Source organism: Aythya ferina (genome assembly GCF_964211825.1).
Source record: "Aythya ferina genome assembly, chromosome: 3".
NCBI lineage: Eukaryota > Metazoa > Chordata > Aves > Anseriformes > Anatidae > Aythya > Aythya ferina.
In genome coordinates, this window is record NC_140298.1 from 11,105,796 (window position 1) to 11,119,511 (window position 13,716).

The following is a 13,716-nucleotide window of genomic DNA, read 5'->3' on the forward strand; positions in this document are numbered from 1 at the left end:
CAGTTTCTCCTCAAATGCTGCTTCTGAATGTTTAATACCGTGTCCCTGAGGAAGTCCCATTATTAAAGCTGTGTGACTATGAAATCATTTCGGCTCTGAAGAGTAGATATTTGAGAGTTCTGGGGATTTTCCTCATCTGACTCTTACAGCTTTCTCTCTGTGGTCTCCATTGCAACGATTACAAAGTTCTTGCAAACAACATCCCTTGGAGTCGATGCCATCTCCAGTCAGGGCCAAGTTACGGTGGTGCAAGGAGCTATACTTACCATATATACTCTGTAGGCATGCAAAGCCAGTCATGTTCCTGTAAACCTTTTCCAAAGGGTTTTAGAGCTTGCTCACAAATAAATGCTGAAGTATCCTACCACATTGTGAATTGCACTCATAACGCTAACAAAAACTGACTCAGCAGGTCACACTCCTAAGGGTTAATCACAAAAGATCCTAATGCACTTTGCAAACAATATGCACTTGCATGCAGGAACTGTTCCTCTCTCCTGGTAGGCAGCCCGGCGCTGGGTGGAACGCAGCAACTGCTTGGCAGCAGGATAGTGGGACAGGAAGGGGGAGAATCTGCGGGGTACAGCGGCAAACTGAAGAATTTAAGGTAACCCAAATGGAAGCTGATCGGGGTTTTTACAGCTGGCTGATTGAGATGTTTCACTTCTCTGCAAAGAGCCTGCTTTTCTTCCTGGGGTACGAAAACCTGCTCGATCCTTGGATCAACCTTACTGGCTCCAGGCTTGCTTACAGGGCAGCGAGCCGAGGTGTGGGCTGTGCAAGGCAGTGTGTCTGAGGTGCTCTGCCTTAACCTCTCCTCGATGGATAGCGCGATATCTGGCTTGAAAGGGGCCTTATCTGCCTCGCGTAAGGGTATCTCTGCTTCGCTATCTCCGCGGGGAGCTGTTAGGCTGCGAGATACGGGGCTGCACATCGGCAGCTGGCTGACCATACAGCAGCGTCCCTGCGGGTAGGCAAGCCCTGAGAGAGAAGAGCAGCGCTGCCACATCACTACCACTTCTGGTATCTGCAGCGCTTGGATTTTTCCTCGGGGGCCTCTCCTTTGCCTGTTGACCCAACCTGACCCTGCTTGGCTCGCAGGAGCTGCCGAGATCACAGCTAAAGGTGGTATGGCTAGAGGCACGAAAGGGCAAGGTCTGACACTGATCCTATCAATGAGCAGGAAGGCTCGTACTGCTCTGTGCGCCTAATGAGCGCTGAAGCCAAAACACTCATGCATTTCTCTTTTCATCTATTATCAGTGAAGCATATTTAACAGATGTCTGGAAAACTAACCATGATAAGGGAAAAAAAAAAAGGCCAACCACCCCTCCTGTAATTAACCGGTTCCCAAAGCAGTCTCCGTATTCAGGATGGGCACGATCACGGGCAGAATACCCTGGTGGTTTTCTGACAGTGTCATTCAACCTTAAGCTGAAGTGACCTCATTCTGGCGGGATGCAAGGGGCTCGGTCTCTGAATTTGTTCTTGCCATGGTGATGTTAAAGCTGCTAGCAAGACTGCTGGTGAACGATGCACCAAAAAGCTAGCAGGGAGAAAAATATCCACAAACTCACCAAAGAGAAACTGGGAGCATGCATTGGCTCTGAGGGGGAGAGGAGTTCTTTGGATTTTGGTTATTTCAGTTTGGGCTTTGGTGTGTAATTTCAGTCTGGTCCATTCACCTACCACTCCGACAGTGCGTTAACGTTGCAGCTTTTTGCAGTTTATTTAACTTTACGTAACAGCTCATTTTTTTTTCCCTTAGTTATCATCAGATAATGCTGGTTTTTGGGTGTAATTCAAGGTATAATGTGGTCCTTTGTGTGCAGGTATACATGAGCACCGAAATATTTTTAGTGACATTTGTTCCCACTTGAAGTGCATGTTCTTCTTACAGCAGTGGTTTTGTGTCATTGTATATTAAAAAAAAAAAAAAAAAAAAAGTACTGGAGAACACATTCTGTTCCAGAAACTGGACAAGATCTTTTTGACTTCAGGTTTTCTTTTTCATAAATTTTCCTTAACTTTTCCTGGGGCAAATTGGGTAAAGTTGGGCAGTGATTTACACAAGCCTGGAATAGAAGTTGGGTATAAATGCCGCTAAATTCAGTATCCTTGTGAGATTTCAAAACTAAACAAAACAAAATTGGAGGAGCTTTGCTTTCAGATCTGCAGACATATCAAATTGAAGCAAAGCAATAATAATAATAAAAAAAAAATATTGTATTTTCAATGCTATCAAAGTGAGTGCTGCTCTTGAAGCTGCTGGCCATTAAAACATGCTCATTACCCCCAGTGAGATGATGGTGTTTTGGGAAGTGGACTGGAGAGTTTGTGTGAAGCTCAGGCCCTGGAAAGTCAGCTATGGCTGGCTGCAATGGGGTCAGTGTCACCTGCAGACCCTTTTTAAAGGGTTTGGACTCTGTGTGAAGGGGACAGAAGGTGCTTTCCTTCGCATAGCCGGAGATACAGGTGTGTGACTGTACGAGTTGCCACTGCCCAGAGGCAAAGACTTGGGGTAATTAAGCAGGAGCACAGACACCTAAAGAGAGAATTGCCAATAACTAGACACACAAAATTAAAACAAACTGGTGATTCTAGTTTCGGGTAGTGACTCTACTGGTTTCGCATGGCAGAGAGGGTGTACGCAGGGAGTGCTATGTTACAGTGCCAGCAGGAGCTTTCCAAGCACCGCTCAGACAGCCACAATTGATTGATTTTGCTCCTCTAATTTTAACTCCTTTTGATCAGTGGGAAAAAGAGATTCCTCTAGGCCAAGGGACCAAACCCCACTATCTCACAGTCGCGGCTAGAGCCTGCTTCTCCCCAAACTGCATTGCGCGCTGTTGTATCATGTGTGACTCATGGCCTAATTAAACAGCCTTAAAGAACACCATCCCAGTGGTAGCTGTGTTCTCACGCAGCGTATCCCAGTGTTTTCTGTCTCTTGGAAAGTCAGAGAAGTGGTGTTAAATCATCGGCCGTCCTGACATCGGATTGCCCAAAGCTCTATCTACCACGAGCGAGCGCGCTGGACGGCTGCCGAGCTCGGCCGCCCTGCAAGCGGAGACTTCTCGGCCTTATCAAAAGTACCCACAGCTAAGTGTTACGTGGGCCCTTGCTGCTGAGATGGGCACGTGTGTGAGAGACTACGAGGAAAAACATGCACGGGAAGTGAAGTTTTCAGTTCTCAGCGCGAGTATAGCAGAGCAAAGAAGCAGCAAAGTGTTTTTAGTGCCGGAGAATAAGGCACGGAGGCTCGACCCTGCCTTCTCTGTGAACAATTACTTAGCAGTAAAATGAAGGAATGAAAAATGCTCATTTTTCAAGGGGACTGCACATGTGAAGTGCAACATTTTGGCACGCGGAGCAGGGTGCTCCAAGGGATGCGTAGTCTCCGTGCTTTTTTTTTTGGTGAAAAGCCAGACCTAGTAGTTAAACCCTCTGCCCGTGATTCTCTTGCTTCTAACCTGGCTGAGCTCTTAGATCTGCTAACTTGCAGCTTTGAGTTTCTGTGGTGCAGAGCCGTTTGTGTGTCTTGCATTCCTGCTTGCTCATCAGAAAGCAGTCGGTGCCAACAGAAATATCTTTCCAGGCTGAGGCGCTCTTAAATGAAACACCTAATTTTTTATTGCTTTGGTACCTGATGTTTTACTGCTACGGACTGTTGTGAGGCTATCGATGACTTCAGAGACTTCCATCCCTTTGAATTATCCTCTTGGCAGATGTCTTCACTTTAACTCTCTCCCATGTTGTGCATACTTGTAGCTTTTCTCTGCCGTCCCAAATTTGTCATTAATATGCTATGTTAATACATTTTTTGGCTTTCGAAGCTGGCTCGTGGTGTTTTTTTATTTAGGTTTCATGGTTTCTTTGGAGGGGGATTTTTTTTGGTTACTGCTCAAACTATCCAGGAGTGTAGGTGCTTTGCAGAATAATTTTCCAAAAAATCCTCCAAAACAGGTGTCTGCCTGGGGGAACTCCTAATCCCCGGGCTGGAAAAAGGGGGAGGAGAGCAGGGGATGTTCAGGATGGGGTGGCAGGACTCAGGAGGGCTGGGCTCTGAGCCCAGCCCTCAAACATTCCCTTTGCTGTAGTGTATTTGTGATCCCCTTTGCTCTGTTGAGTTCCTGATGTTAATATTTCCTTTTCCAATCCCTCCGACATAACTCTTTAGCTTCTGTGGTGTGCGGCACAGAGCTGTGCGTCCACACATGGACACATGCACAACAGGACCCAGCAAATCTCCCAGCTCGGGGAGAGGAGAGCAGCGACAGCGTTACCATCCTGCGGCAGCTGCGATCTTATTCCCATCTTGGGAGCTCCTGTGTTCGAGGTGGCTCGTCACTAGGTAACTCCTCAGCCTAGGAACCAGAAAACCACGCTCCCCTGCAAGTTGCAGCAGCACACACATCCAGGGGCATCCTAACGCAGCCATCGGGGTTACCTGGGAGCCCCAGGCTTCATTAACCAGACCCAGGGGGGTGACTCTGCTGTCGCCCCTTTTCTGGGGAGGTTTTAGACCACAGACGCAGGATGCTGCCGCTTTCTTCCCTTACCTTCCTTACCCAGCCAGTGGGTGCTTTTTGCAGTTGGTGTTTCCCTCCCCTGTTCCCAGCTCACATCACACGCTAGCAGGCCTCACCCAGGCCCGAGCGGCTGCCTATCGCAGTTGTCGTCAGCTGGCACCGCTCCCATTTCTCCAGAGCTGGCAACTGTCCTCTTTTCTTTGAGCTCCGATAACGGGAACAGCTTAACGTGGGGAGCAGCCCGAGCACTGCTTTATGGGGCTTCGCTCCTGTAGACCTCCGGTTTTCCACACGTCTTGCCAAGTGAGTTTCCTGGTCGTGGGCTATGTCATTTGCTATTCTCCCCTTCCCTGCCCCCACCCATTTCCTGACATCACTTTTATTTTAAATCCTTCTCTAGCAGTGGTCCAGTTCTGCTGGAGCACTCCACCCAGTACTTCCGAACGCAGTAAATCTTGCTGATTGGGGGATTTATATGGTGTACGGAGCTAGGAAAACTACAAAGCTTTGCCATACTTAGAAGAGAAATCCTAATACGATGATGAAGAGCATCAAACTTTTTTTTTTTCCCTTCCCATACCGTGCCAACTTAATTTGGTGAGGCTACTCCTCACTAAATAGAAGCGAAAATCTTAGTTTATCTTCCACAATCTCCTGCAGTAACTTTTTAAAATAAATAATCTGGTATAAAGGAGTAGATAAACCACATTCTTGTAGCTTGAGGTGGTCCACTCGCTGTTAGACAACCATCATCATCCTCAGCTGCCACGGACAGCGTTCAGTTTGACGCCATCTGACCTCAGCTGTAGGAGCTGGTTATTGCGGAGCTGAAACTATCCAGGACGGGGTTTGTGGTGCTGGTGAATATGCTAATCTCGTGGCAATCTTGTTGGCATATACCGTGCCCTCTGCTGAGCTTTCTTACTCCTAAAGCAAAGGTTGAGGTCTCCACTGGTGTTGTGAGCAGCTACGTTGCTGCTGGAGGTCCCAACAAGCCAGTGACCTTCAGATCTCCTTCCTTTTCTGGCACTTGAGCTTGTGCCATATGCCTGCTGATACAAGCCATGGGGGTAGGCACAGGCTGGGTTTCGGGTTTTTGCTTTGCTCTCAAGCATGGACGCTGGGAATAAGGGAAAAGAGCAAATTTTGAGCGTTGTTTTTTCCCCAGCAGAAAGGCAAAGTCCTTCCAGCTGCCTAACTGGGGGAGGGATCGGATGGATTTTAGTCAAATGTGTTTATAACCAGTCCCAGCGTGCTCCTCCTCCTAAGAAAACTAATTTATTTAAACAGTGGGCAACTGATGGAATTTATAGCCCAGTACCATGTGGGACAGGTTTAATAAACATCGCCCTGTAGGACACCTACAATTTGCTGCCCTGAAACCCTGCTTGGGATCAAAGAGCCCTTCTGCCATATTGCCCACGAGCTATGGATGGTGACCAGGCACTGCTGCAGCCCAGGGCATGTTTGCTGCTCCTTCACGGGGGAAAGGAGGCCGAGGGGGGGGGGAACTTGTACGTGAAATGCCTTCAGGGCCTTCCAGCTCAGTTGTCTGAGGGAAATGTAGGCAAAACGCCGGCTACCTCTGCCTCCTCGCCTTCAGCCACAGCGTAACTTTGCTCGCCTTGTACCTGTCTGGGGGTAGCTGCCATCACAGCGCAGTTGGCAATTTCTGGAGGGGAAGGGTCTGATGGAAAAGGTGTGTGCTGTGGGGTTAGCCAGCTTTGCTGCTCGCTGCCGAAGGAGAGATGCTCCCTGGAAAGAAGCTGAAAGCTCTGAGGACGTGGGATCCTGCAGAAGAGAGGCAGGAGACGCCACCATGGGTTCTTCTGGATGCTCCACGGTCGTGATCAGGCAAATGCTCCTTTGTGTTTGCGTCTTGCTGAGGCTTTTGCACTTTTTTTTTTTTTTAATCAGATGTGGTTATCTCCCTCCCAGCACTTGAATTATTTTTATTCCATGTCATGGCGGAGCGCCGCGCTCCATCGTGAGCAGAGCCCCTTTGTACGATACCCTCGCCACCCTCACCCTCCGGCCTTTCTTGTAGCTGCCGGTTACTTCCAGGGGAAATTCCAGGCTCTGGCTGCCGTGGGGCAGTGTCACGAGCACCCCGGCACCGCTCTGTCCGCAGCTTTAGTTCCTGCCTGTCCTCCCCAGCAGGGACACTGGGGCTTTTTCTGCTCCTCGTGCTAATTGCACTTGCAAATTATACAGATGTGGGAGGGGTGGATTCCAGGCTGAACGTGAGTCACCAGGCTCGGACAGTTGGGAAGAAGGCAGGCTGGGCTTTGTGAGCAGGAGGGCGCAGCGTGGGGAGCTCTCAGCTAGAGGAGCCCTGAGCCAGTCTTCTGCTCGCAGCCTTCCAGACCAGCAAAACTCGCACAGTTGAGGGAAAAAACCCTGGGGGAAAATAGCAATGGGTGATTTGGCAGACGTGGCCTGTGAGGAGAAAATGAAGGTAGTGGCGGTGTTTAATCCTAAGAAGAGAAACCTGAGGAGATGGATGGACGTGATCACCCCTGCGAACCATCGGACGGAGGCTGTGGAGCACGTTCCTCGGGAGCAGGGCTCCACCTTGGTTGTCCCCTGGGAGCTGAGCGCGGGGCAGTCCCGGTGGCAAATTTCCACCAGAAATCCCCAGGAGCCCCTACCTTTATGGCTGACCCGTTTCTTACCATGGTCACATCCCTTCTTCCTCCCCCAATTCACAGCAGCCCGCCCGAGAAGCGTGCAGCACAAGGGGACCCCATGCTTCCCGAGGCAGCAGAGGAGGCCAAGGAGAGGCGGCCGCAGAGCTGCCCCGGGCCTTTGGTCAACGTGCCTGGTAGCAAAGCGCCGTGCCTTCGTGCTGAGAAGGCGGGGGATTAGTATCCAGGTGTGGCTCTGCAAATGCTCGGTCAGAGGTATGCTCTGACATCAGGTGAGCAGATTTTTGGCTGCCGATTCGGGGAAGTTGGGCGTTCAGGCTCGGCTTGCGCAAGAAGGCCAGTCGGTTTTCCGCGGGAGGCGAGCGGGCTGCAAGCAGGAAGGCTGCTTTAGGCTCGGGGGCAAGAGCACACAGATCCGAGCTGTCGGGATATGACAGATGTGTCCCGACAGCCGGCCCTGCAGCGCCGGCAGTCAAAAGGTGGCGGCCGCCTTGCTGCAGGGGGGTTGTCCCCACGCCCTAGGGAGACTTTTGTCTTGGGGACAGGCTCCTTCTCCTTGTCATGTGGCAGCTACCGCAGCAAAGCAATATTAGGAAGTAACATTTTAGCTGTCTTCCACGTGATTAGTCCTGCTTGAGGGAGGGGGAAGGGCCTCGCACTCTCTATTAATCATTTCTTCTTCCCTCCTCCCATCTGCTCGCCGATTCTCTTGCTCTTGCATACACCGCTAATATCTGATCACCTTATTTTTCTCTCTTCCTCTCGCCCCCTCCTTGTTGGTTCTTTGAGTCTCGGCCCCCTGCACTCCCGGTTTCTTGCAGAGATGCTGCTCAGTGTCCTGATTTGCTCCCCTAACTCCCTTCAATCAAAAAATAAAAATAAAAAATGGGGGTGGAGGGGACAACCCTTAAACCGTCCCGTGTCCTGTTCCCTGTGCTGGTACACGATGCTTTTTCGTAGTGGTCAGCACCTTCAGCCAAAGTTGTGGAGCACACGTGGGCAGTGCCTGCTTCCCTCTCCTCCTCTTCGTGCCCTCCCCAGAGCCAGCGAGCCTGACTCCTCCTCCACCTCCTTCTCTTCCAGCTGCTTTCACTAGCCTCCTAGCTCTTCTTGGCAATGAGGAGCCCGGACATCTGTAGAAGCAGCTGGAAGCAAGATGGAGAGCCAATATCCTGCAGCTCACCAGATCTCTACAAACCTCAGCTCAGGAACCAGCAGCCTCGTACAGAGCAATGCTTAATTCAGTGTGTTTTTACGCTGCTTAGTTTGCACTGCACACTGCTCGGTTCTTACCGTCCTGAAGAAGGGATGCCTTTGTTGGTACGTGCCACCTCACAGCGACAGCACGTTGCTTTGGAAATCTTGTAGCTGGTCTCTAAAATAAAATAAAATAAAATAAAATGAGTGCTCTTATGCTCTAGTGGAAAAATCAAAGTTAAGCTTGGTTTCCACCTGTGTCTTTGACGGTACCTGTCAGTATCGCTGGCTGGCTCGAAGGACAGGATTAAATCCTGCCTTAGCTAAAAATGGGCCTCTCTCACTCGGGGCCACCACAAACTCGTATCCCTCAGACTGGAGCAGATTTCTTTTCACTGATTCCTTGTCTTGCATCAAAACCTTTGCGTGTAAACGAGCTGGGCGACGCTCTGAGAGGTGACAGTTACCTTGCTTGGTGTTACACCAAGCTCGGCCGGGCAATCCCCTTCCATGAGGAGCACAAGAGGCGCAGATCCCCGCTGCTGCTCACACAGAGGTGAGGAAACGCACGGGTGGCAGGAGGCTGCAGCGGGGCTTTTGGGAACGGGCCCCCGAAGGGAAACTTGTGAGCCGTGCTGCCGTGAAAAGCCTCGCAGCGTGTTACATGATGCAAGCGACTTGGCAAACGCTGTAATTGTGTCACTGAAATGGCTGAGGCATCGCTGGGCGAGGAGGTTCTGCCTTGCGAGCACGCGAACGCGCCGCAGCCTGGGCCCACCGGTCCCGCTGCCAACTGCCACGAGTGTTTGTCTGCAGTTTGGGGATCCAGAGTTTGCTTGCTGTGCGGCAGAGAGCATGTAAGGGGATAAATAGCAAGGGGAATGCTTGAAAAATATTTTTCGAGGGACTTGGAAGATACGTGCGATGATTAGGGACGATGTTTCTATGAAGGCTTCAGGCCAGCATCCTGTCTTACTCTTGTAATGACCCGCAGGTCTGCAGAAAGCAGCTATTGGCATTTCTAAGGTCTCACTCCTCCTGCAGCTGGTGGAAGCTGTTTCCTTTTCAATGTCACTATTTGTACCCGCAGCAGCCAGAGCTGCGAGGTCCAAAATCAAGGGAATGGCTTTAAAATCCAGGCTTTGGGCCCGCTTCAGGTCCAGGCTTCCAGCTCCCAGCTCTGACAAGCCTGAGCAGCGCTGCGTAGCGCAGGAGTGGGAATGTGTGCGTACACAGAGCCTGCGTGTGCTGTTCCTGTCAGGTGTTAAAGTCCAGCGTAAAGCAAATACCATTTGCAAGTAGCCCAGAGCTGTCTTTTTTTTTTTTTTTTTTTTTTTTTTTTCCTCTGTGTGTGTGTGCGTGTGTCTAAACCTTTGCTGCGAAACAGAGCTCTCATATTTTCCATTCCTAATTCAAGAGCTGGAGGGATCGCTAAAGCCAGGTATCAAGTTACAAGAGAAAGAGTGAAGACATTTGGTTGCAGCTTCATCTGCTCGTGCACTGCACCCATGCAACCTTCCTCGTCAGCCCCCAAGTCAGCATTAAAATGATGCAAGGAAATCGTTCCTCTTTTCTCCGGTGCCATCCTCGGGAAGCACAGCATCTGCAAGGAAAGCTCTCACCAACAGAGGTGTGTGAGGGCTGGGAAGAGGAGGAAGGAAAAACCCTGTAATGCTCTAAAAAGCTTCTCATCCATAGAGCAGGAAATGTTGTTCCTACTCATCTGAGCTCCTAAAAAAAAAAAAAAAAAAAAGAAAGAAAGAAAAAAAGCTTCAACAATAACAATTTCCAAACGAAGTCCTTTGAATGGGTAATGTGTGTAGCCTAAAATGAAGACGTGACTCAGCCAGGAATTGTTACTATTACTGGTACTGTTTTAGCTTTCAGACGGAGTCAACTTCAGATATTTGGTGCGTCCTTGGTTCGGAGAGAAGGCTGGCTGGAGGTGGTGGCAGAATATCCTTTGCTGGGTCGCTAACTCAAACTGGGATGTTTCTGCTGAAATTGAGATTTGACTCGTCATGAGGTTAGACGTGAACATGAGTGAGGACTTCAATGTGTAAAAGCAGGCCCAAACCCCGTATCCTACTCCTGCAGTCTGTTTTGTCCCTTCTCATTCTTCCCCCACCCCTCCCATCATCCATTTTTTTGCTGGTATTTTCCAGACCACAGTTCTTCCTTAGACAGGGCCTGTTCCCTTCTGTATTTAGATGCACTCTTCAACCATTTTGCTTTCTTTTTGGTTGTTAACCTGGAACGTGCATCTGGCTGTTTCCTTCACAGTCTGTCCCACCAAAACACGGAGCCTTCCCAAGGAGCTTCATCCCGTAGGCTTCAACCACCCCTCTTCTCCTGCCTCCTGCATTCTCTTCATCTTTCCCCTACCTGCTGTTGTTTCTTCCCCTGCTCTCCATGCATTGCTCCTTCCTGAGCTGCGCTTGCCTGGGTGGAAGAGGTCTGCGGCCGGCTCCTCCGCCACTTCCCCCCATGCCTTTCCTCCCCTCGAGCTGATGGGAAATGCCGCATTTCCCCCTTCTCTCCTCCCACCGCCCCCTTCCTCTCCTGCTCCCTCTTGTACAGCTCCGTGCAAAATACCAACTGGAGAGGACTTGGAGAGAGCAGGGGAGCAGGCTCCGGTTATTTCCCCGTGTGCATTTCCTGCTGGTTGCCCGTTCCTGTGAGCTCTGCCTCCGGAGCTGGGTATGCTTGGGACTCGGTAGAGATCCGTTTTGGAAAGGGCAGTAGTGGACTGACATTTGATTTCCTTATTTAAGTGTGACTGTTACCCAGATGGCGGAGACCACGTGTGACTTACGACTCCCTCTCTCTCTCTCTGCGCTTCCTCGCTTTTTCTGCCCTTCAGTTCACATTCGGGTGGCTGCCTTCATCATGGCAAGAGGCAGAAATCATCTCCTTTCACGTTGGAAACTTGGGTTAAAAGGAAAACACTCAGAGCTGCAGAAGCTCTGGGGCTCATCTCCTACAGCCCCAAAGGCCTCCTTCTGCCCAACTCAGGGGCTTTTCAGAGAGCCGAAAAGGGGAATTTTAGCGTTATACACGAGCTTTTGGCTTCCTGCAGCTCATGTGGCAGTCATGAAGGTGTCCCTAAACCGTAGGAGTCATCAGTGCATGATTGCTATATTGAGATACCATGAACTACATGAACCCTAAATGTGAACCAAATACATAAAAGCACCCAGGGAGGAGTGGGGGGAACATAAATGCATCTGCATATTTTTTGGCTTATCCGTTTATATTTCTCCCAGCGTAGCAGACAGTGATTTGTTGTGTGTGCTGCTTGTGCACTACGTAACACGAACAAAGAGCATCCATGCAATATTAAAGACCCAAATTAAATTAAAACTGTTGAGATCTTCCCCTCCTCCTGTCTCTTTTCTAGGCCAGTTTTTTTTTTTTTTTTTTTTTCCCCTGTGTGGGCTGTGTTGCTTGTGTGCTTCCAGGGCTCAACGAAACATGCAGCGCTTCTGGATAACAGACAAAACAGAATTAGGTGCTTTGTTGTTATCCATATGCCCAAGACTAGGGATAAGAAAAGCCTTGTTATCTCTTCCCTCCCTCCTCTCCGCAGACCTTCAGCACAAGGAGCCGGTTTGAAGAAGCCGAGGGAAAACCTCAAAGGGAGTCCAGGTTCTTCCTCTGTCTGTAATTCGTGGTGGGAGCGACACGATGTAACGCCGAGCCGAGGCACCGTGCTTGGGTAACTTTGGGCCTGGGCAAGAGGAAGAAAGGCTGTGAGACAGCTTCTTGTCGGCAGCTTTTCCCTGCAGCCCGCCAGGCTGGCTGTGTTCCTGAAAGACAGGTCACATCCTGCCAGGCACGAGGCACCGGGTGAGGTTGTGCAGCCTGTGCTCCGCAGGACCGCAGACCACACAGGCCCTTTTTGAGCCTTTGCCTGTGAATACAGGAAGGACAGGCTGCAAAAGGTCCTTTATACAGGTGTCTTCAGGTAGGTGGAGAAGAGAGAAGCCTGAGTGACCTCCCTATTCTTCCATCTTGCCCTACAAATGCCCCCCACGGTTGTTGGCCCTTTCGAGGGAAGCACAAGGCCCTTCATTTCAAGGAGCTGTGGATCAGAGGTGGGAGTGCTCACGCTAGGGCAGCCCAAAGAGCCAGCTCACCTTTGAGGACATGAGGAGGAGATATGGACAGAGATATGAGCAAGTGTGGACGTCAAACAAGCTGTCCAGCTCTCTGTGCCTCTCCTTACCCCATGAGGTGTCAAAAGCAACGTGCATCTCCACCTTCTGCAGTTGAAAACGTAGCTTCAAACTCTGAGCCGCTGGTTCAGCTGCTGTGCCAGATGCACGGTGTGAGACACAAGCACGTCTTCTGTCGGTGTGGAATGCTCCTGTTGCGAGGTAGAAAGGACACTTGGGGGGAGACATCCAAAAAAGCCTCAGAGCAGAGCTCACCTACCTACCGCACTGCATCGAGGGCAGCAAAGCTCTGCGTGAACCTCAGTCTAGCTGCTGCCGCTCACGCCGACCCTGGATGCACGAGGTTTGCCTCGTAGGAGCCAAAAGGGAATAGCACCATCGGATTTCCTCCGTGCTCCCTCTTGATTTCTGCACCAGCAGCGCTTGGCTGAGGAGCTGAAAGCCTGATCCCAGCTTCTCGAGTGTCAGCCGCCGTGCGCAGCCGCCAGCCGCCGAAGCAGAGCCGCGTCTTTCCCTCACCCGCAGCCTGGCTCCTGGCCCTCGGCAGCCCCAGCAGGGCAGGCTCTGCAGCCAGCTCCTGCTCTCCCTCGGCCCCAGTGCCTCAGGAAAGGGAAAAACGGCGCTGAGGAGACCGATGAGCAGTGCTGGAGATGGCGTGAGGGCAGGTGGGACAGGCTGAACGCCTCCGGTCCCACAAAGATCACCGGTGGCGGCGTGGCCATCGGGCAGCACGCACGGAGCAGCCACCTCGTGCTTCAAAACACGAGGGAGGGATGGGATGGGCGGGAGCAGTCAAGAGCAGAGGTGCATTTGAAGCCTCCCAAGCGTTATGTGCGTTGTTGGGATGTTTGTAGAGTGGTTTGCACTTCCAGACCCCGACCGAACTGCCGCGGTGGGGTCCTGATCATTTATTTTCCTGCATGTGTTGACAGCTGGGCCGAAGGGCCTACCAAGCACGGGGGCTGCATGAGGGCAGCGATCTGAGCAAGTTGTTGGGGCTATCTGATGCTGCACGTCTGTCTGTCTGTCTTGCAGTGCGTGCGTGTGTGCGGAGTATTTAAAACTTCTAGACAATGGTTTGCTGGGCAGGAGGGAACGAAACCCCTACTGAATAGCCCATTGTTCACATCCATGGCGGCCTGTTTCGCTGCTGAATTAGTG

General features: G+C 51.0%; 1 protein-coding gene across 15 annotated transcripts in view; it reads left to right on the forward strand.

Annotated features, from left to right (window-relative positions):
• Nucleotides 1-13,716, forward strand: part of SERTAD2 (SERTA domain containing 2) — a 78,859-nt gene that overhangs the window by 25,535 nt on the left and 39,608 nt on the right. For 2 of the 15 annotated variants that reach the window (XR_014691019.1, XR_014691027.1), the window contains exon 2: nt 8,264-8,614. The exons of 4 other annotated variants lie outside the window; for them this stretch is intronic. The gene's annotated coding sequence lies outside the window, so the exon portion shown is untranslated. Of the gene's footprint in view, nt 1-504; nt 4,255-4,632; nt 4,836-7,243; nt 7,453-8,263; nt 8,615-9,794; nt 10,232-10,257; nt 11,760-11,966; nt 13,263-13,716 lie in introns of those variants that run through there. 9 more of the 15 variants (XR_014691020.1, XR_014691021.1, XR_014691024.1 and 6 more) reach the window with 8 other exon arrangements.